General features: G+C 45.9%; 1 protein-coding gene across 1 annotated transcript in view; it reads right to left on the bottom strand.

The window, feature by feature from the left end:
- Positions 1-23,430, bottom strand: part of LOC119372409 (putative protein kinase C delta type homolog) — a 559,671-nt gene that overhangs the window by 425,886 nt on the left and 110,355 nt on the right.

Below are 23,430 nucleotides of genomic sequence, written 5' to 3'. Positions count from 1 at the left end.
AGGAACGTTGGCCTTGCTTTCCACGTTATTCTGATCATTTAGGTTTTCAGGTTATTTAGTGTTCTAAACCATGCGCGTGTCTTCAAGTTACAGCTAGCTTTCGTTCTTGAGCTCATTGGACAAAACAAAAACTCCTTTCTTGAAGATACATGTAATTTTATTGCGATAACAATTATATTGGCACTCTCGACGGGTTTTTGCCGTCGCCGTCGCCGTAATGTCCCGTACGAAATCCAATTTGATAAGATTCCCCCACGCATCGTATGTTCTACCGCGGGTAAAAGCACGCGAGCGGGGGCGACGAACGCGGCCGAACCAGATCTCAAACGAGCCGGCCCATTTTCGTCGCTCGGAGGGTGCATGCGATAACATTACTCCGCTCGGGAGGCCTGCTGCCGTCGAAGCAGACAGAAAACGTCCCGCCCGTCTTTAACGAGCCTTAAAAGACGCGAGGGGGGAGGAGGGGTAGTGTCGCGGGAGCAGCAAACTTGAACTTTGAATCTAAGGGCGCGGTCGCGATCGCTGGCGTGCGCGCTATCTGGACAGCCGTCATAGCGGGCGGCTCGTATACCCTTCTACGTGTTGTGCTCTCAACGCGAAGTGACTATGCGGAGAGAATCTCTCCCATGGAGCGGCCGTATTCTCTTACACCAGCGTTTCGTAGTTATGCGAGATCGGATACAAAACAGTTAGCTAACAGCTTCTCTAAGATATAACACTACAATCTGTTGCTATCGCATTCATTGCTTCGCTCTTGCGGTGAGACTGTGACTTTCTTTAGCTATCATAATAACTGCATAATTTTGTGTAAGGTAGGATAGTTTATGCGTCACAGGTGCTTGAAACCTCTAGCTTCGCTTACTGTGATATCGCTTTAAGCGTCCTATTTCCTGAAAACGAACGATGTTCAAGGGAGCTCAACTACGAGGCCGAGCTAATGCCATAACAAACTTATGATGGCACCGAGTGACTTAATCCACCTTTTAGATGTAAAAAAGTATTAGGACGAGAAAATTACCCCTTAATAAAGCTGAAATGCAGTTGCCGGTGACTATGTTTAAAGGGAATTAGAATTCAAAGCACCAGCATACAAAATTGCTAATAATTATGCTAGCGAAATAGTGTCAAAGAGGGCCGTAAAATATTGCAACGAAAAAATATTGGGTGCTTCGAGTACCTTGGCATTCTGTGCGACCGGGGCGCTTCATATGTCAAAGCTTGTTTCCAAACTATCCTCGGTGTAACACAAAAAATCAGGCGATGAAGTTATTGTAAATAAAGAAAAATCAATTGCCCTCTATTTAAATGTGCGAGTATTAAAGTAGAGGAAACAATGTCATCGACAGGATAGGGCACCACTTTTGTCCATAAACTAAAGGACTGTGAGGACGAACAGAATAAATGTGCGCGGCGCTTGTGGAGAGCACAAGGCAAGCGACAAGGTATTGGAGAACATACGAGCTAGAGATGTGTATATTCTGTTATAATTGGGTTGCATTGCATATACAGAGGTTAAGAACACCTGTATGTGCTGCAGGTCCCTACGAAGTGCAGAAAAAAGATTCACAAGAAGATGATGGCACTAAAAATAAACTTTAAAAATTGCGCCAGTCAACTAGACGCATAGACAGACATAAAGTGCACAGGACGACCGCGCATCGATACTTTGCTGAAAATGTGTCAACTCGGCCAACCTTTAGCATACTGTAAAATAAACGAGCCTAGTGTGATACTGTTACAGCCGTGGCCCTGACGCTACCGTGAGCTGACATGGTCAGTAACTTTGTGATGTGCTTTTACACATGTGTCGTGGTTTGATAAAGAGTTTCCGTTATTTCTTCGTCGTCTTTGGCAATAAGAAATGCAGATACACACATCATTTTCAGAGTCATTACAATAAATAAAATCGGCATTTTTTTTCTTCCATAAACGATGCCGATGTATCAGGTTAGCGTAGAGATGGGCCTGGCCACTGAGCGTATGATAAAGAGCCTCTGGTGAATTCAAGAAAGTAGATTATGCCTGTCTCACAGGATTGCCGTCGCGTACCTCTTATGGAGATAAATGGTTGATATGTACGCAAAAATAAAGCTACTGGAAATATAATACACAAAGGCTGCTACAAGAAAACTCGGTGGCAGTGTTTTTGACGAGCTCTACATGCGGGTGACATCAACTGCTGCTGACGCTAGCTCAGAAGACGGATCGACTTCGTGGAAGAGCTTGTCGGTTCCTTGCCTGATTTAGCCGCAGAAACAAAACGCAAGGCATGGAAATCAAGGACGCAAACAAATATTCTCACGCGAACACCGAGTCACCATCAGGGACGACGAGCATGCGAGTTTCGGCTTTCACAATAAGCGGAAGCGAGAGAGCGGAGTCCTTTGGTCGGTTTTCAAGATGAGTGTTAAGGAGACAGGGTGTGCAAACACGCACACAAGAGAATGAATTAGTCAGTAACAACTTTATCAACCGAAGGGGTGAGGGGTAAGGGATGCTAAGCCATGTAGGCTGTCAGGCTGTGTTTCTGGATGACGTCTTCAGCTCGTCCCAGGACCCGTGTCTGGATGTCTCTGTTGTTGCTGGAGAGAAGGGCCTCCCATTGTTCCTCGGTCGGGGGTGAGCGAATGAGTTCGGCGGGCGTGGTAGGTGTCCGGGCAGCCCCAGAGGATGTGGTTCAGCGAGGCAACGCTGCCGCAGAGGCCACAGCGCGGATTGATGGCACCTGGGTGGATGTACGAAAGCACTAGAAGGCACGGAAAGGGCCGGGTTTATAGGCGACGTCAGGCGATCTTGGGGAACTTGGGAAGACTGCCGTGAGGGGGTGGATAGGCGTATCGCTCGAGACTATGGTGCTGGGTGATGTCGTGGTAGGTGTCCAACTTCGTCGTTGTGCGCCTTTTCAGTTGTTAGTGGGTGTTAGTGCTGTCTTGACTTCTCTTGTGTCCGTGCTTGCACGCCCTGTCTCTTTAACATGAATACTCACCAACTAGATCAGCTCTCTCTTATTTCAAGATGCGGCCATTCTCCAATGATCGTATGCGAGCGATGGGCGGGTCGTCGTGGCTTTGAAGATGTGAAAACTCTTATGGGAGTGGGATGCATTAAGTTCTGCGTTGTTGTCTCCGCTCTTTCCATCCATTTTGAACGCAATAGCTTTTAAGTGCTCGTTTCGCAGACATTCCGGTGCCGGTGTCGGCGTCGTTGGTTGTGAGCAAAAATCAGCGTTGTCCGCGACCGAGAAATCGAGAATGATTCAAATACAATAAATAAGAAAAAAGATTTTGTTCGAGTGAGAATCCAGCACATGCCTGCTGCGTGGCAGGCAGGTGTTCTACCACAGGGCCATGCCAATGTTTGAATCTGCTCAGAAAAAAAGCAATATATGGAAGTCATGTAGTGCGAGGAGTCTCCTTAACGCATGTAATATTGCTTGGCAGAATCGTAAAATCGTACCAGTCGTCAAAACATGTGAATTGCGCAACGAGTGAGTGTTTTAAAGCCGCCCCGGCCGTTACAAAGCGCTCAGACATTTATTCATCACCAGCACGAAGGAAGGAAGGAAGGAAGTAAACAGAAAAAGGAGAAGGCAGGGAGATTAACCAGAAACACTTCCGGTTGGCTACCCTACACTGGGGGATCGGGAAAGGGGAATAGAAAGACGAGTACCAAAAGTGTCAACAAAGTGAGCAGCTGCGTAGGATCGCGTGTTGCCTTACGGACGCGTAGTCGGCCCTTCGCTGATTCGCAACAGGAAGAATTATGGCGTAGTGGGCACTGCGCAACTGTACTTGCAGTAGGAATTCTAGGGTAGTTTGAAACGACCATTGTTGCGCGCACAGACGTTTGTGTCATTGCGTCACGGTTGAGGCATGCACCGAGAACCGAAGCGAGGCTAGCAGTTGAGAAGGCGAGATAGTATAGAGAAGAAAGAAGATGTAGTGAAAACAACAAGTGATCAGTTAGTGTGAACTCACAAAACACGATCATGCGCTGGTAGTTCACAAGCAATCGCGAAGCGCTTTCGACTTCAAGAAGCGCTATAGGGCTTTCCTGGCCTTGTGCATGTGCAAAGCCGTTGCCGAGGTCCTAGAATATTGTTCTCGGAAAGTGGCCTTAGGGCAAGGCGATGTACTTTGGCTTTTGGAACACATCTTTGAGTTCGGTGAGATGGGCAGTGACACATAAATCGTCTTCTCACAGCTGCAACAGTTGCATGCGGCACTGTTGGCCTTTCCTATGAGAAAAACATACGTATTCGTAAATGACACAACCAACCACATGCGACAAGGAAATGTTGTATCGCGACGTGAAAGTCCCGATGGCAAACGAATCCTCAAGTTAGGGCCGAGTTCTAGAAACCTCGTGTATTCCGATGTAGAAGTGGCATGTGGCGAGCAAGTGACGGAAGCTGCTGCGCAGTGTCGAGATAATGGTATGGGCATCTGCAGATCTCGTTCGTTAGCGGAGCATGCAACTTCATCGGTGAGTTCATTGCCGACATTTTCGCAATGGCTCGCCAACCACTGAAATACAATGTCGTGTCTCTTCTCGAGAGGTTGTTGGCAATCTTAGCTTATTTTATGCAATAGCTGCTCGTTAATCCACGCCGGAAGGCAAACTCTAGGGTTTGTAGGCCTGAGAGAATTGTGTAGGAGTGTTTTCTGGTTGGGTTAGGGAATGCATGAAACTCTAGAGCCCGGAGTATTTTCTCCCGATCCCAAGGTAGTGGTTTGTGTGAGCGAGGGCATCTTCTACGGCTGAGCTAAAGCTGTGTGATGTGTACGTAAAACACTTCAGGGCGCGTGGTATGACAACACTATAAGGAAAAACTAACTGAGAAGCGATTGCGCAGAGATGCGACAGGGACACGAGGAAATCATATTTGTGTAAAACGCTGCAATCGTGCTGGTTGATTTTAAATGCGAAGCATTTCTTAGCGAACCTCAGGCACTTTGTACGTTTCTATCTACGTATCTGTCTATCTATCTATCTATCTATCTAGCCGCCTACGTCTGGGCGCTCTCCTGGTCGTCTCCATAACTTCTAATGTACCAAAATTGGCATAGCAGGCGATCAGTGTATGGTGAACACGATTCACTGGTCATGACATGAATAACGCAAAATACCAGTCGCGTACGTCATGAAACCCTTTCTCTCAGTCACGTGTGGCACATACCCGCATACCAGAGTTTATGTTATGCGGGTATGTGCCACAGGTGATACAAAGTCTCAACCAACACAGTAAACGCGAACACACATTGACATGCAAGGAAAGTGATAATGATAATAATTGTAGGGGCTTTAATTTGGCCATCTGGTATTATTTAACGTGCACCGAGATCGCACAGTACACGGGCATCTAGCATTTTGCATCCATCGAAATGCGACTGCCACGGCCGGGATCGAACCCGCGACCTTCGGGTCAGCAGCCGAGCACCGTAACCGCTACACCACCGTGGCGGACACAAGGAAAGTAAGGAATCTGAAAACAGAACACCCCTGGAAGATGCTAAACTACCATGCAGTCGTTCACGTGGTCCGCAACGTGGACCACGTCGATTACGCAAAAACTGGGGTGAATGCTTCCTACAATAAACCTGCCGAGAGAACCAGGCCGCTCATCATTATCGGTGACTTCAACATTGGTTTATCAAGACCCAACAACGACTGGTCTTTATACTGCGTGAAAGACGGCTTGAATGTGGACAGGGCACCAAAAGACCTCGCTGCCACGTGCAGGACAGGAGGCGTCATAGATCATTTCATCGTAAGAGGCATCCAGGATTTCCACCAGCTGTGCTATACCATGCACTTCACTACACTTAGGCCTCTCGTAGCCGCGATCACGAACGGATCCTATTAACAAGTCCGGTCGAGGTGCTGGTGCTCACTAATCACGGTGATGATGACGTTGTTGAAAACCTGTCAAGAACCCCTTCTACACATACACACGGGTTCGTGAAACGTGCGTTCGTTCCCATCATAACAGATTATTATAAGCATAACAACTGTAACCCAACTGTAACAACTTCAATTGTGACTAACGTACGTGCAGTGCACCTGCGTGTGCCACTTCGCTGTGTGTATATCCAGGGGAACTTTCCTGAATGAAGCTTAGTTACGAGTAACGCCTGTCCTGTGCATTTGTGTTTCGTCTTGTGCTGTTCGGATTCGCGCTATCCAGTATTGAAGAATATAAGCACTACATATGAGCTTACCGCGTCTGGTGATGCTAACACCCATGTTGCTGTTGTCATCGCTACGCAACTGTAAACAACTGGGTATATAATGCATGTTCGACTCAGCAGCATATGAGTGTGCGTTACCGCTTCCACATTTCTCTAGCGTCATTCCTTAATGTTTCGCTGAATGTGAAAAATTACGCCTCAGTCACCATTCCGCGCATGCTTCGCATAACATCGACTCCCAGGTACGTAGGATCTGCCGAATGTTTTTTAAAGTATGTTAATTAACTTTTTGTTATCAATTGCATGGCAGCTGTTTATGCGGAAGAGTTGAGTATCATCACAATTCTATTCGGTGTTGTCCAATTTCAAACGGAGCAGGAGCCCCTGTTAGGCCTCGATGCCTTCAGCTCTCGCTGCCTGATCTGTAACATGTGCAGAACAAATAGATAATTCTTGTTGCACTCAAAATTTCCTGTTTCCACACTAAGACCTGGTCCCACAAAGAACCTACGTATTTTGAACGAATAATGAACTGAAACTGAAGAAGGAAAGGTGATTCAGTGCTAATTTCGCACTGCTGTGCGTTGAAAAATCAAATGTTTATAGAGCAACAGAAAGGGAGCTATGAAGGGTATTTCTGGGCGCAAAAGCCAGCGTATGTTTATGTGAACAACGGTTTGGCGTGCCATTCCAGTTTTTGTGCGAGACCTGGCTGCGTCGGTATAAATATTTGGCGCGCTCTTGCGTTGTTTTTTGGCTGCCAGTCCAAACTGAGAACCAAGTGTACGTGCGGAAAGACAGCGCCAGCAGGCTGACATTAAGCCGAGATTTTTTTTTAGCGCCGCCACGGTACAGCGTCAATATAAAAGGAAATATACACATTGGTAGGAAACTTTAGAACAAAAGAAGGCGCAAAATCGCGCAACATCGGAGAGTGAGGTCTACCAGATGCGCGTAAAAGGGAAAGAGAAATGTTTCCAAACGCTAGGGAAGCTGATTTCCGCAGTCTTCACGATAGAAGCCAGATTGGAGGGCTGATACACTTAAACCAACATCATCAGGTTAGCTTGTATCACTTGTCCATGCCTTATGCAGAGTACGCCACTGACTCATATTATGGATGCTTACGTCAAGAAGTAAGTTTAAGGCAAGACGTCCCTCAACAAAATAATAAATGACAAAAGTAACGGTAATGTGGAAACGCGATTTCTCGGTAACGGTAACATAAAGCAAGCTGGAAAGAAGTGAAGCTAATAAGAGTATATCTAATACCGATGTCACATGGTGCACTGCTGATCGCGATTAAGCCCAATGTGGATCAAATTTCTCAACCATGATTGGGTCTCTTCTGCAGCTTACGTAAGGGAACCAATCACAATCAAGAAATTTGATCCGGATCAGGCACGATGGGGATCAAAAGTGACCGTGTGACATCGGCATTAGATATACTCCTCATATTCTATATACTTCCTCTGCGAAGGCGGAGACTCGGCTCTCACTTGAAAAAAAATGAACGGATTCCTGGCTTTCGTTCGGATCTTTGTTTTAAAACACCCAAAACGTTTACACTTTGTACGTACAATACGTTTCATTTGATGCTAATGAAAGAACGGTTAAATCTGGCGACACAGGCGCTTTTGTATTCCCGTCAATGGAATTGCCGACGCCAATGCTGGGCTAGGCTTTTCTGAATTCACTTAAAACTGCTTAAAGGTGCATCCTAACGAAGCTAATATCAGAAGTGACAGTTAAAAAAAAACAGGTTTTAACCGGAGAAATGAGAGTTTGCGCTGTCCAGCAAGAACCTGGAATACAAGCTATGGCTTATTCACTAGGCTTACATTGCAGCTGATGCTGCAGGTGCCCTGAATTACGGGCCCCAACTGTAAGCTGTTTCGATAAGACCGTTTTCAACAAATAAAGTGTTCACTTTTCGCCCCGCCAAGGTGGTCTTGTGGTTATGACGCTCGACTGCTGACCCGAAGGTCGCGGGATCGAATCCCGGCTGCGGCGGCTGCATTTTAAATGGAGGCGAAAATGTCTGAGGCCCGCGTACGTTAAAGAAACCCAGGTGGTCGAAATTTTCGAGCCCTCCACTACGGCGTCTCATAATCATATGGTGCTTTTGGGACGTTAAACCCCAGATATTATTATAGTGTTCTCTTTTCTGCGTGGTACCCGTTATTTGGAAACAAAACTTTGAATCTTAATATTGGAGGGGAGGCAAAGTGTCTGATTTTATGCGTTTCACGTACAGAAAAACAACACGACTTGAAGAAAGCTCTTCATGAGACGTATGTACATGATTTAGTGGAAGAGGGGTCACGTTTGTTAGGTACTTCTTACATCTTACAGACCAGATGTTTCACCTGCATTTCCTCTCCTGCGTCATTTGTTATGTCTGTGAACGGCAACTACGAAAAACATAATCGTTCGCGTGACGTACACCGGTGAAGCCGAGAATGGTGGTGAAGGCGCGGGCAGTACCGACGAAGGATGTGATCAGTCACGAAGAGTTTACGTGTCACTCCAAATAAGAGATGGCAACCACGAACAGGCACCACATGTGACGCAGCTCAGTTCCACAAATAACGTGCGTTAATAGCTGCCATTCTTCTTGTCTTTCCGCCAAAGCCTTTTACCGCAGTGCTAGCTGCTATTTCTGGGAAATGCAGAGTGCGGTTTCTCTAAGGAAACCCTTTACTGAGACTTCGCATGCGCAACCATCAAGTTCCGCTTCGACTGCTTGAGAGAGAGAGAGAATAAGAATAAAAGAAAGGCGGGGAGGTTAACCAGGGCTGAGCCGGGTAGGCTACCCTGCACTGCGGAAGGGGGGGGGGGAGGAAAGTTAGAGAGGAGGCGACTGCTTGAGCACCGCAGCTTTAGTGGGCAGCAGTTTCTACGTCAGTTGGAGTGCTGTCGTTATTTTGTAGACTATATTTTCGCGATGTATATGGAACGATCTAAGTATTTAGTTCAGTAGTCATGCCACCGGTAGCTGACTATTAATATTTAGTAATTCGCTTCAATGGGTCATGTTTAAAATTCACAAAGGTGCCACAACAGACCTTCGTAATGAATTCGCTTGAAACATTAATAAATGACGTACGTATACCTTAAAAAATGACTCGACAATCTTTCTAAGCCTTACGGCTATTGGGAAACTGCCAGGAATAACGAAATCCCTATTGCAGCGAAGTTTCTAATGAGTCCAATAATTAGTACACAACAGAACAAATACGATAGGAGAAGCATTGACGCCGAATTACTTTTTCATCCGAAAGAGTTTACAGCTAAAACGAAGACGTCGAGAAAAAAAGCAACCCACGCGCTCTACCAGTTTTGGTGCTTACTCTTCTTTTTCTGCTCAGTTTTAAAAGGGAGCAGTAGTACCCTGGCTAGTACGACGGCTTTCAGAAGGGTGATGCACCTTCCGGCATGACGTCACCCAGCTTCTGTTACAACGTCACTGACGCACATGCACACAGCCGCGCGTCCGCGCACCGCGTATGTACACTGGATGATGGCAGATAAACATAATAAATATGTTGATGTTCCAATGGCGATATCTGCGTTCCGGGCTCCTAAGACCGAAGGACAACGCTCTGACCTTTGCGAAACAGTGCCGTATGCTACCTCGACAAATGGAAGGCCTTTGGGAATATCCCGCGTGCAGGCAAGCGCGTTTCGATGTTTAATGACCATTTAAAGGCGGATACTGATCCCGCTAAGCTTGTGGGATCTATATTTGTAGAGAATTCGAAGGCATTCGATAACGTTGACTACAAGGCTTTTAACGCTACACTGGAAAAATTCGTGTCGCTGGAGACCTCGTTTCGACAAGCGGGCTTGCCTTTTTCAGGGCTGCAGCTTGAGTTTGCAGCAAACGTGAACTCTAGCGACACCCCGTGTTCAGGAATTTTTCAACTTTCAGCTTGCATCTTCCCCTGAACTTATGTTTTTTAGGAGCGAAGCTCCTTAAGGCGGACACCCGTTCGTCCCTCGTAGTAGTGCGTAACCAGTCGTAACGCTAGTACCAGATCTTGACCTCCAAGGTGGTGCCGGTGGGAGATTTTTCCTGTGCGTTGTTGAACAATAAAAAATTCGCAGCGTGCGCTTTAACTAAAAGCCGAATTCTTCTGTCTCTCATTCCCCATTAGCAGCCATTGGCATGTTCCAGTATGAAACTTTAGTAGAAGTAGAAGTGTAAGTGTTAGCTAAAAGCCGACTTCTTCTGTGTCTCATTCCCATTAGCAGCCATTGTTTACCTCCAAGGTAGTGCCTGGTGAGATTTCTCCTGTGCGTGATTAAACAATAAAAATTTTGTTCAAAACGCCGTTGATTGATGAAATAAAGCAACTAAAGACGCCAGATGTTTCTAAAGCAAAACGAAAAGACGCCAGCTGCTTAACGAAAGACAACAGATGTTTTCTAAAGCTTGGTTTTCTAAACAATGAAAATTCACAGCGTACATGTAAAATTAAAGTGAGCTGCAAGTCGTCATAACTCATCGAACCTTTAGTATAAACGCGCCCGATCTCACGTCGGTGATGATGTACTGGGCAGAATTCACGGAAGATTCACGGTTTACCGATATATATATATATATATATATATATATATATATATATATATATATATATATATATATATATATATATATATATATATATATATATATATATATATAATATATATATATATATATATATATATATATATACGGGACATGACCGTGACGCCATCGGCATAAATCAGCCGAGAGTGTCCATATAATTGCTATCGCAATAAAAAAAGGTGGTGCTCGTTTTTATGTTATTCGTGTTATGCCTTGGAAATTTCCCGCAACGTTTGTCTTCACCTGCGCGGCCCTTCCCCCATTTTTTGTAATCTTACATTGAACTTTAGTGAGCGCGAAGTTTCCTGTTTATTGATTGTGATTTGGTATATGTCACGCTTAATTTCTTCATTATACTTGCAACCGATTGCCGTACGTTACTAAAAATTTTTCTTAGCTCTTTCTTCGGCGCCCGCAATTTCGCCAGTGCTTTTCTACGTCATAATTAGACGTAAAAAACGTTACTTCCCGTAAAAAAGATAGTGGACAATTATTTTTATTTCCCCATCGGCAAATGGGAAGTAGGTTATAAAACAGAAGGGAAGGGAAGCCGAAAACCTCGGTCGTTGACATCGCTAAATCGATTGCGAACTATCGTCGCTTCGTTGCATAAAGATCTCACAATGGAACTGACAGCTGTTCTTTTCAGTGCGCCGGAGACTCGAAAAGTCGTCGTTTTGCTTACCGAAAAGCGTTGCACAAATAACTGGCTTCTTTTAGAAACTGCGTCCCATAAATCGAGTCTCCGAGCGATAGCGCACTCCGCGTCGACCAATAAGAATCAAACACGCTGGAAGCTGTGGATGCCGACAGTCGAGTCTGAGCTTTTACGCCGCCGCACTGCACGGCTGCGGGTTAGGTGGGAGATTGTTTACTCGATGCGAAAGGCCCCCAAGACTATCAGACACTGTTTGCTCCGCTCTCAGGATGAAGTAACGGTCACATAAGCGGGCCCGTGGCTGAGTTGTGTACGGAGTTATACGTTATACTATCAAAGGTGTTTCGACTAAGGGAACATTTGATGTGCTGTTATTTGAGACAAGTCCCGCCTGTACAATGCCGCATTGACGTCGTGACAGAGCAAATACATACGGACATAGAAGAGATGGAGAGGACCCCACGGGTTAGTTTATTTGGTCGCCCCAGAGAAACATGAAAATATATATGTATACCCACGGTGAAGTGCATGCGTTGAGCTTCTTCATGGTTAAGGAAAGAAAATTTCAGAAAGGCGGATCTCGCTACAAAATAAGCGGATGGCCATGTCGCTGTAGCAATCTGTGCCTCTTTTTTCTAATAGGAACATTGCCAACAGCTCACAAGCCGCACGCTCCTTACTTCGTAGTGTGTACCAACCAGAACTCTAAACGAAAGTTTGACTGCGCACAATGCCTGTTTCATAGCACTTGGTTCGCATTTACTCGTACTGTACGTAACAATCTGGCATTTCATTGCAAAGAAATCAGTAGGTGATGTGGTCACCGCTCTCATGGAATGAGATGTATGCAAAATATACCGGCCATAGAAGTTTACAGCACACAATTTTTAACTGCTGCGGAAAATGGGAATTTAAGCTCGTAAATAAAGCTTGAAGAGCTTTGCATTGATGGATCAATATGTAGACCACACCAGGCAATGTGTCCTGGAGTTGCGACACACGGCTTCGAAAGCGAAGTTCCATTTTGCACACTTTAGCGTTAGCTGTAAAAAATTAAATCCACTGATTCACTAATATTTTTCTACTGTAGATTCTGATATGCCCATAAGATCTGCGTAATTTCTTCAGAACCCCTTGTTCCTTAGAGGATATGTAGTCAACATCGACAGCTGACCGAAATGAGATTTGAAATGAGATTGTGAGAACGTTTAACGGCGGACCTGTTTAAGCTCGGAGTAAGGCCGGTGTCTTAGAAGAAAGACTCGGTGGGTACGCGTCCCGGAAGGCGGATATGTTCTGAGTAGCTCCTAACACAGCAAAGCCATGCATAGAATAGTATAGCAAGGGGTCGGAAAAGCAAGTGAGAGTGAGGAGGCAGGAAAAGAAGGAGGGGAGCGGGTAAACCATGGCATAGCCTTGCATATATAGTTTAGCAAGGCGATGGAAAAGACAACTGAGGGCGAGGAGGATTGATGTTCGGGTAAGGAGGAGGGAAAAGAGGGGAGAGGGTGAACCATGGCATAACCGTGTACAGCAAAGGGTGGTAAGGAGTAGTGAGTGTGAGGAGGAGGGAAAGGAGGAGATAGGGCAATATAGAATGAGATAAAGAAATAAAGATAAAAGACAAAAGAAAGAACTCAATCCGCGTTCGCCAGGTGGTGGCACTTGCTTGCCAGCTCCGATGTTTACTCGGGTTTCACAGGCGTGGAGCTGGCTTTAATATTTTTAAGAATGTGAAGGCGAAACCCTCGCTGCACCGGCTGTTGAACTTCCTGGTGACCTGCTGCTGCGTCAGCGGCCTCTATCTCTCCTCCAATTGTGCATTACCACACCGCTTGCACTGCATTAGGACCGCTTCGTTAATGCGGCATGGGACCGCTGCCGCAGCGTAATCCATAGGTGCTTCCTCGTGACGGCGTTTGGGACAAGCGGCATTCCGAGCTGCTCTACAGCCTCTTACGCCGTGGCATACTTTCGCGGTATTCCCCACCCGCGACTATAGGGCCTGCTCACGTGACATTTGTGCTTTTAAATGCGAAGCATTTCTTAGCGAACTTCTGCGACTTTGAGCGTATCTATCTATCTATCTAGCCGCCGACGACTTTGTGCTCTCCTGGCCGTTTCGTTAATCGGATGTATACCAAAACTGGTATGGCATAACATGACCGTATTACGAACATAAATGACAGGTCAGAACCTCAAAATCATGACACGTATGTCATTGAACAGCATGATTTACACTCCACGGCCTTCGGCACTCTTGCGGACCGTTCCGTTAACTTCATATATACCAAAATTGGTAGTGGCGTGACAAGAGTTCATGACGAACATAATGACAGGTCCTAACTTGCAAATCATGGCACGCATGTCATGTGTAGCATGATTTACATGGCATGGTCTCGGGGCGCTAGCGGCCGTTTAAATGAATGGATATATACGAAAACTGGTATGACAAGACATTTCTGTATGACGAACATAACTGACACGTGGTAACATGAAAATCATTAAATGCATGTCATGTACGACATAATTTACATATCACGCTCATGACGCTCTCGCGGCCGTTTCGCTAGATTGATATACACCAAAATTTGTATTCCGCGATGTGACGGTATGAAGAACATGAACAACAGGTGTTAACATGAAAACCATGACATGAATGTCATGTATGTCATGATTTACATGCCACGCTCATGGTGCATTCGCGGCCGTTTCGCTAGATTGATATACACCAAAATTTGTATTCCGCGATGTGACGGTATGAAGAACATGAACAACAGGTGTTAACATGAAAACCATGACATGAATGTCATGTATGTCATGATTTACATGCCACGCTCATGGTGCATTCGCGGCCGTTTCGCTAGCTTGATATAAACCAAAACTGGTATTGCGCGACGTGACTGTATGACGAACGTAAATGAGAGTGGTAACATGAAAATTATGGCATGCAAGTCATGTACGACATGATTTACATGCCACGCTCATGGTGCGCTCGCGGCCGTTTCGCTAGATTGATATACACCAAGATATGTATTGCGCGATGTGTCTCTATGAAGAACATGAATCACAGTTGGTAACATGAAAACCATGACATGCATGTCATGATTTACATGTCATGCTCATGGTGCGCTCGCTCCCGTCTCGCTAGATTGGTATACACCAAAATTGGTATTGTGCGATGTGACTGTGTGAAGGACATGAATAACAGTTGGTAACATGAAAACCATGACATGCATGTCATTATTTACATGCCACGCTCATGGTGCATTCGCGGCCGTTTCGCTAGCTTGATATACACCAAAATTGGTATTGTGCGATGTGACTGCGTGAAGAACATGAATAACAGTTGGTAACATGAAAACCATGACATGCATGTCATGATTTACATGTCATGCTCATGGTGCATTCGCGGACGTTTCGCTCATTTGATATACACAAAAATTGGTATTGCGCGATGTGACTGTATGACGAACATAAATTACAGGTCCTAACATGCGAATCATGTTATATGCATGTCATGTACGGTATGATTTACATGACCCTGTCATCGTGCGCTTCCGGCCGTTTTGTTAACTGGATATATACCAAAAAAGGGTATGGCATGACACGAGTGCGTGATGAACTTAATGACACGTCATGCATTGTATATACCAGAATATGCGTTTCATAAGCATGGCATATACTAGTTTGTGCATGCATGCGTGCATGGCAAACATGCGATATATGGTGAACTAGACTGCCATGGCATCAATCATTTCATTTGGCTCAAAGACAAACAAGGCGATGTATGCAGCTCTTTGCTGGCTGCTTCGCATTACATCGAATTCCCACAGTGCGTGGGATCTGCCAGATTTTTTTGTACTTGTTTGTTCAGGCAAACATCGCAACGAGGAAGTGGATGCTGCAGCTCGCCCGCTCACGGGATTCGTCATTTTTTTTACTTTTTAAGCGAGACTTTTAATCCTCACAATTATAGTTCGCGGAGTATACGTGTGACTGGTGTGACCGCAAACTAAAAAATAGCAACTACAATAATTATAATAATAAACCCGGTGTCCGGGAGCACGAACAAATGGGGCCCTGGAGGTTGCGCCGGTGACATGCGTATATGTATGTGCCGTTTTCCAATAAATGATGCTCTCTCGATCGTGGGCTTGCCGGCCATAGGCCGTTTCTGAAACGGCAATCAGATGTGTTATCGAGGTGATCAAGGTGGCTTGTCATTTTACGTTGCCACATTTTATTCTCCCATGGATATGAACTCATGACTGTCATCATTGCCTGCAGCAACCGAAGCATTCATAATATTATTAATTGTTGGGGTTTAACGTCGCACAACCACGATATGATTACGGGGGACGCCATAGTGAAGGGCTCCGAAAATTTCGACCGCCTGGCGTTCTTTAACGTGCACCGAAACCTAAGCACTCGGGCCTCAAACATTTTTGCCTCCATGGAAAATGCGGAAGCCGCGGCCGGCATTCGATCCCGCGACCTGCGGGTCAGCAGTCGAGCACCATAACCACTAGACCACCACTGCGGGTCAACCGAACTATTGAGCTGCTAAGCATGTGGATGACGGTCCAATTTCCGACATGTAGGAAGGGAACAGTTAGGAAGTAACATTGCGCAATGCTATGCAAAGAAAGAAAGAATGAAAAATAGAACGTCAGGTACGAACAGGCCGAACTTGCCCCCGTTTTTCCTGATATGGCAAGGGCTGATGAATGTTTGAACTCACGCCCCGCAGTGGACGCACAGCTAGCGCTCACGTGATATTTTCTGTACATCAAACTACTTGAAAACATAGAGATCTAAGTTCTTGGCCTTTAAATTGGCATAAAGGTTAAATCAAAAGACAAGATCGAGCTAACAGCTTATAACAGCGCTAGTGAGAAAGCGTGTAATGCGCACACATTAAACGCCATAGCTTGTTCGTGCCCAGGCTTAGTATGTACTACTTGCGAGAGCTAAAGTTCATACCTAATGTTTAGCTAAAAACTGCGGTCAAAGTGACGGACAAATACGAGCACTCACTTCCAATGGAGCTTGTTGTGCCACAGCACCAAAACAATTGTACTCTGAATTGTGTGTAAATGGGACATACATTAGGTTTCACAATGAATAGAAATGAACCAGACGATGCCCTGCATTGTGGTTCAATTTCTATTCTGAGTAGCGTTCCATCCTGGCAAAATAAAAACCATCTGGCCGAACTGCCCACAGTATTGGAGATACGAACGATACAGAGCGGCGTGTCTGCGTGCAGCTTTGCGCTCTTCACATTCGAATGTGGTCGTAACAACAAGGCTGGCCAACTGCCATTTTGAAGGTTTAACCAGAATAACATATACAGTCGACCTAAAAAAAGCAACTCCTCTTTGTCTGTTACTTGGCTGGTCATATTTGTGTTTAGCGCTAGAACTCTCACCAGTAGTCGTGACACTGTATACCCTCTAACCCAATGCGCCATTCTTCTTGGCATGCGGTACAAGCAAACTCGACAATTCATTCGTATTCCTTGTAGTTACCACTCGCTTCTCAGAGGCACTCTTGAAACGGCGTTCCAGCATGTAGGCTACGCAGTCCACTCTGAACGCATGCTCATCGACCGTGTGGCCGAGTAAGCCAACGAAGGAGGAGGCGTTCTCAGGCAATCTACACGAACCCCACAAAGGCGAGCCGACCAAAACCTCTCGGGCTAAATTTTCTCTCTGGGGAATACATACATGCTTGCCCGTCTCGCTGAGAAGGGCACAGCGAGTCGGCCTCCTCCATTCCGCCTTCATGATAAAGGTCACCTAGGCCGAGCTGCTTGGATATGCGGCTACAAATGTGCTCGGAATAGGCCTGGGTATTCGCAGCCACTATACAGAAACGGGCGAGGAACATCATTGTGCGGACCCCACGGTACCTAGAGCTATTTTCAAGCATAATAAAGGAGTGGCGAAGTAGACAAGGAAGTGCACGAAATAACAGAATCAAACTGTCGATTGTGTCATCCGTGCTTGTTTCTTTATTTTATGTGATTTGGCTTCAACCAGAAAAACTGTTACACGTGTTAGTAACGCTCGGCGCAGGCCCCGTTGGTGTCTTAGGGAAAGTTCGCGATTGTTTTAGACTGTTCTGATAAGAATTCGCGCGCACTATACGAGTATTTAGGTTTATTTTGGAGCTAACCCGAGCAACTGCGACCACGTTGGAATGTTCCATCATGCATGTATGAAAATCGATTTTGCAGACGATCGCATTATCGACGACCGACGATTGTGCTGGCCGCTATCTTTGTACCCCGTGTACTGTGAGCTTTTCTTTTGCTGTGTGCAAGTTCACTCAACAAATATCTTGACCTTAACTATAGAGTGTACTAGAACAGGGGGATTGCTCGGAACGGCTGTAGCAGCAACGCAAAGCAAGTAAAGCCAAAAGAGGGTAAAGCCGCTTATTGCGCTGCGATCGGTAGCCTGCAATGTGTCATCGCTTAAGAGTTGCGCGGGGTTCTAGCAAAGTGGGGCAGAAGTAGAATGCCTGCTTCCCACATAAAAGACCCAGGTAAGATGGTGGGCTTTTATTTTAGTGTCATTTGTTATAGCTGTGTTGCTTTTCTTTTTTTTCTTAAAATTAGCTTCAGTTGCTACGCATTGTAACAAAATGTAACAGCAAATGTGAAGTAAAATGGGCGAGATTTGAAAGTGAGCGTAAATGTTGACAACACCACCGCACGGAATTCAACACAAGCACAAAGCACGCACTGAGACGGCGCTCAGTCAGTGCACGAGCCAACGGTTTTCTCTTCAATTGCCGGAAAATGAGTTTCGTCGCTCAACTTGACACACTACGATCTGGCTCTAGTTTTACAGTATTCAAACCTTCGCAGTTTCCCGCTGACCGCATGTCAACTGCTTCCAGTTTTTTTTTCTTTTGCTGCGAGCCAACGGCCTGTAACCGACAGCAGCGTATCGAACACAGGCAGGCCGTCTCCTCTTCGCAAAAATCTCGGAGGTTATAGTTTTCTTGACGTTTTTGTTGAATCTCGCGCGGTAGCGGTCCAAATAATTTCGCGCACTGTCAAATTTCTTGTATTTAACTTGACATTTCACGTTACTTTTATACCAATACGTAGTAACTGCAGCTAGTTTTAAGAAACGAAAAGATGAAGAGAAGAAGTGACAGAAAGAATAAAACAGCATCATGTATCGCTGCAACTCGATCCCGGGAGTTTTAAGTGGGAAGCGGGCAGACTACATCTGCACCACTTTGGTGGGGTCCCACGCAATCTTAAACGACGACAGGTTGCCAGCTAAAGAACGCCGCGCCACAAGCGGCTTGTTTTGGCTACACTTTTCGGAGCTCGTTCAGATCCCTCCCCTGTTCTAGTACACTCTAACCTTAACACCCTACCCGCAGCATGTGGGGCAAGGAGCTCGAGGAGCTTGATCCATCGGACAGGGACCACTTATACGTGGCCCCATTGCCGAGGAACATGCACCCAGAGCGCCATAAGGGGAGACGTAGGGCTCGCACAGCGTGGCTCTGCGCACTCCTGCGCCGCCTGAACAGGGAAGACTATGTGGACGTCGCTTCCTACAGGCAACCACATCCTCTAAAGAAACGTCATGACCATCAAAACTTTGTCGCGGTGGTGACTGACAAACATGGCGAAATAGTAAATGCGCTCTCGTTCAGAGACTCCTCAGTGGCGGAGGCGGAAACCAGGGCCATCGCGCTGGCCATACATACCGCTGAACGTAAAGGACATGACAGCACCATCGTCACGGACTCTCAGGCAGCCTGTCGTCTCTTATTACGAGGCAGAATTCCCAGTGGATGCCGTGGTTTAATAAAGCATCGCGTCAATAACGACCATACACTCTTCTGGTGCCCGGCTCACGCAGGGTTGGAGGGAAATGAGAGGGCGGATGCCGCGGCTCGTGCATTAACTTTCCGAGCACAGGCTCTGGCCCCCTCAGCAGATTTACGAACTCCCGCGCCTTCTGACACCTACAACCCCACAATCGCAAAAGACCTGCTTGCCCATCAGCGTTTTACCCGACAAGTATACGCCCCTCCCGACAAAGGCCTAACAGGAGAGGAGGCAATAAATTGGAGAAAAATTCAAACTGGGGTTTATCCCCACTTAAAGAGATTACACGCCATGTTCCTTACGTGCTATCGAAGTTCCTGCCCCTGGTGTGGAGGAAGCCCTACACTCTACCACATTACCTGGGGCTGCTCTAAACACCCCCCACACCTGACACACACAGGCACGATACCAACACACACGTTGGAGCAGTGGGAAGCGCGACTGTCCAGCTCAGACCTGGCCGATCAGCAAGCGCTGATCGACCAGGTTGAACGGGCGGCCAAGGCCAGTGGGGCCCTCGACTAGGGTTCCTCCCAAAAGAATTTTTTTATTGTAAATAAAGTTTATCTCTCTCTCTCTCTTAACACATGGAATGCCCTATTCTTCACCGTCACAACCACGTGAAGGCCTTGCGTTTTCTTCTATTCAATTTCCGCTTCTTTTAGTGCTCCAAATTGAGACCACATATTCGTGCGAACATGCCGACAGTCTGTCGTCTTCAAGGCTTCCGTGGCGTCTACTGCATTCCTTTGTTCTTTGTCTTTGCGCTGCCACTTCCTAACAAGTCCTGAGGACGCTTCCATGTTATGTAACGGCATGGGACGATGTCGGATGTCAATCTCTGGCCGAAATAAACACCGAGACAAGAAATGATGCTATACGATGCAAAAATGACAAAGTAAGCGAGATCAGGAAAGAAGACATATAATAATGTCTATATATTGCTGCTTCCTGCTGCTGCTGCTGCTGCTATGTAACACAAATGAATCCCGTTTGAGCCCTTCCGCTCTTTCTAACTTCCGATTTCTGCTTCCAGTCTCTTCACTTCACTTCTGGTTTGTTCCACTCGTCATTTAATTGACATGTTGTTTCCGATTACAAAAATAAATACTTCTATTATGAAGACTATTCGGTTTCCACATAGGCTGACGAGGTGCCACGCCGCGCATGCGCCGTTCGAGACAATACACTATTATACGTATGGTAACGAAGGGCTACACATTATAATCTCGACATTTTTGGGGATACGTTAACTCTTCTAGATTTCTGGCTTTGCTTACTTCCACAGTTTGAAGCTTATGCATCCCTGACTTTTAGGCTTTTAGTTTTGTTTTCTTTTTTGTGTTTTTTGTATAGCCAAAGTCGGTGGCGCAGCCAGATAGTTTTTTCGAGCGTGGTTGAACAAAACTTTACGTATGTTCGTGCGTGTGTTTGTATGTATGCGTGCACATCCAAAATTGCAAGATTACGGGAAAGGGGGGGGGTGGAACCCCCCTCCCCCTTAATTTTTTACTTTTCTGCTTCTGTGCCGGATACAGGGAAGGCACCAGAGTCACTGCTGTCGTGTAAAGCTGCACAAACTATTCTTTATCGTGGACTTTTAAATATTCAACCGGCTTATCGTCGCCATTTATCGTCGCAATTATATATGACAAATAAGTCAGGGCATTTATACGACGATTTATGCTACATAATAGTTTTGCTTATTATAACAATTGCTGGGGTTGTACGTTCTAAAACCACTGTATTATTATGCAGAACGCCGTAGCGGGCGTCTGCGGATCAAACTTTGACCACCTGGGGCTCCTTACCGTGCACCTAAATCTATGTACACGGGTGTTCTTTGCATTTCGCCCCGTTTTAAAATGCGGCCGCTGTGGACGCGAGTCGAACCCGCGCCCTCGAGCTTAGCAACGCAACACCCTCAGAGTTAAGCTACTAAGGCTGGTATCATTTGCCTTCGTTTCTTGTTCCTTTATTCCTGCCGTGTTCGCCTATCCCCTCTGCAAATGCTGCGATGATGATGATATATGGGGCTTTATGGCGCAAGGGCCACGGTGGGCCAAAAACCACCATTACTGGTGATAGGATGTTTACGGTGTGCGGTTACGGTGCGTGCGTGCGTGCGTGCGTGCGTGCGTGCGTGCGTGTGTGTGTGTGTGTGTGTGTGTGTGTGTGTGTGTGTGTGTGTGTGTGTGTGTGTGTGTGTGTGCGCGTGCGTGTGTGTGTGTGTGTGTGCGTGTGTGTGTGTGTGTGCGTGTGTGTGTGTGTGTGTGCGTGTGTGTGTGGAAATGACTTAGATAACCTACTATGGTTCATTTTGTTGAATAACGGAAAGTAGCGTATTTTAAACCAAAATAAATCTGAATATTTAGTCGTGTAACTAGAAAACAAAAACACGAAATAAATAAATCGTGAGGTTTTACGTCCCACAACGACGATTTGACTTCATGGCACAACCAGGAAAAGAATGAATAACTGAAATCTTAATGAATAACAAAAGTGTATCATAGGCCCCGCCACGGTGGTCTAGTGGTTATGGCGCTCGACTGCCGACCGGAAGGCCGCGGGATAGAATCCCGGCCGCGGCGGCTGTATTTTCGATGGAGGCGAAAATGTCTGAGCCCCGTGTACTTAGATTTGGGTGCACGTTAAAGAACCCCAGGTGGCCGAAGTTTCCTGAGCCCTCCACTACAGCGTCTCTCATAATCATATCGTGGTTTTCGGACTTTAAACCCCAGATATTATTATTTATTTTTTTTATCAAATACTGCGGACATGTAGTCTAAGCAGGGAGGGCAATAAAATGGTACAACAGTGAACACGTATGGAAAAAGTTGGAAGAACAAAGCAAACAAAAACAATATTACAGAAATAGAGTCAATATGTTTGGCAAAACGCTATAAAACAAATCAATAATAATAATAATGAGGATTATGATGTCGATTCGATTATACAATTCCATTCGGTTTTGTACGAGGGAAAAAAGAATTCTTAAATATGTTTGTTCTCGCGAAGTAAGGTGTTAATGCATCTTGTCTATGGCGGCGTGTGGGTCTGGTTAATAGGGTTGATAGATATAGAGATGAATCTAGTGGTGAATTGTTCGTGCAAAGCAGTTTAAGAAAATCCACTCTCTTTTTCTGTCTTCTCATCTGGAGTGGTTCAATATGGTTAGCTTTCATAAGTTCTGTGGGTGAATCCAATCTTGACAATTTGTTAAATATAAATCTAACTGCCTTTCGCTGCACTATCTCGAATATTATTATTAAAGTATATGATACGGAGATACTGAATGCGAAGAGTTGTGAAGTCATATCTCCTTAGAACTTTGAGGCAAGGGGTAGAAAGGGAATACTCAGGAGCATGTTGGTTGGAGCCCCAAGGCCAGGGCGCCACTGGCTTGCGCTGCTCGCCAAACCTGACTCAGAAGCGCTCATTGCACCTCTGGGTGCGAGCTGGCAAGTGTTGCCTCCCACTGCTCCGAAGTTCCTAAAATGTTGCTGCCTAAAAATGAGTTCAAATTCGCTAGCTTTCGGTCACCCTCCCAGAAGAAGTTCTAGAAGTAGATCTATTTTATTCCCTCCCGAAATGTGAAAAGAATCATGTTCTCGAAGCTGGCTTTATGCGTGCAATAGCACGAACCACCACGCATATATATATATAAAAAAGATTTATTTCTGTATATTTTGGTACTGATGCTGTAGGGTTAAGGCTTTTGCTATGTCAACGTCACTTGACGGCTACGCACTTTCAATTTCGCCACCACAACACGTTCCATAAGGTTAATGACGCAGAATGGTTTATGAGTACAACTTTCTTGTAAATCACCTAGGCACTAAGGTTAGGGAGGTGTGATGATTGAGTGTAAGACCAGTGCGATGGTGCGATGTACTCAACGCTGTGTTGTGGTGTCGCGAGTGCTGCAAACACGGTGGTGTGACACGACAGAGGCACCTCACAATAGACACGTGCGGCGCGTAGAAAAGGATGACGTCGGTGGGGGATAGCACGTGTGAGCAGAGGAGGGAAAAAATGACCACAACCAATGGGAAGGTGGCACGGCGGACTGTGGAGTGAACGGAGAGGAGAACAA

This window comes from Rhipicephalus sanguineus, chromosome 10 (assembly GCF_013339695.2).
Source record: "Rhipicephalus sanguineus isolate Rsan-2018 chromosome 10, BIME_Rsan_1.4, whole genome shotgun sequence".
Lineage (NCBI taxonomy): Eukaryota > Metazoa > Arthropoda > Arachnida > Ixodida > Ixodidae > Rhipicephalus > Rhipicephalus sanguineus.
Note: the sequence above shows the minus strand (reverse complement) of the source record. Positions and strands in the feature narration are given on the sequence as shown.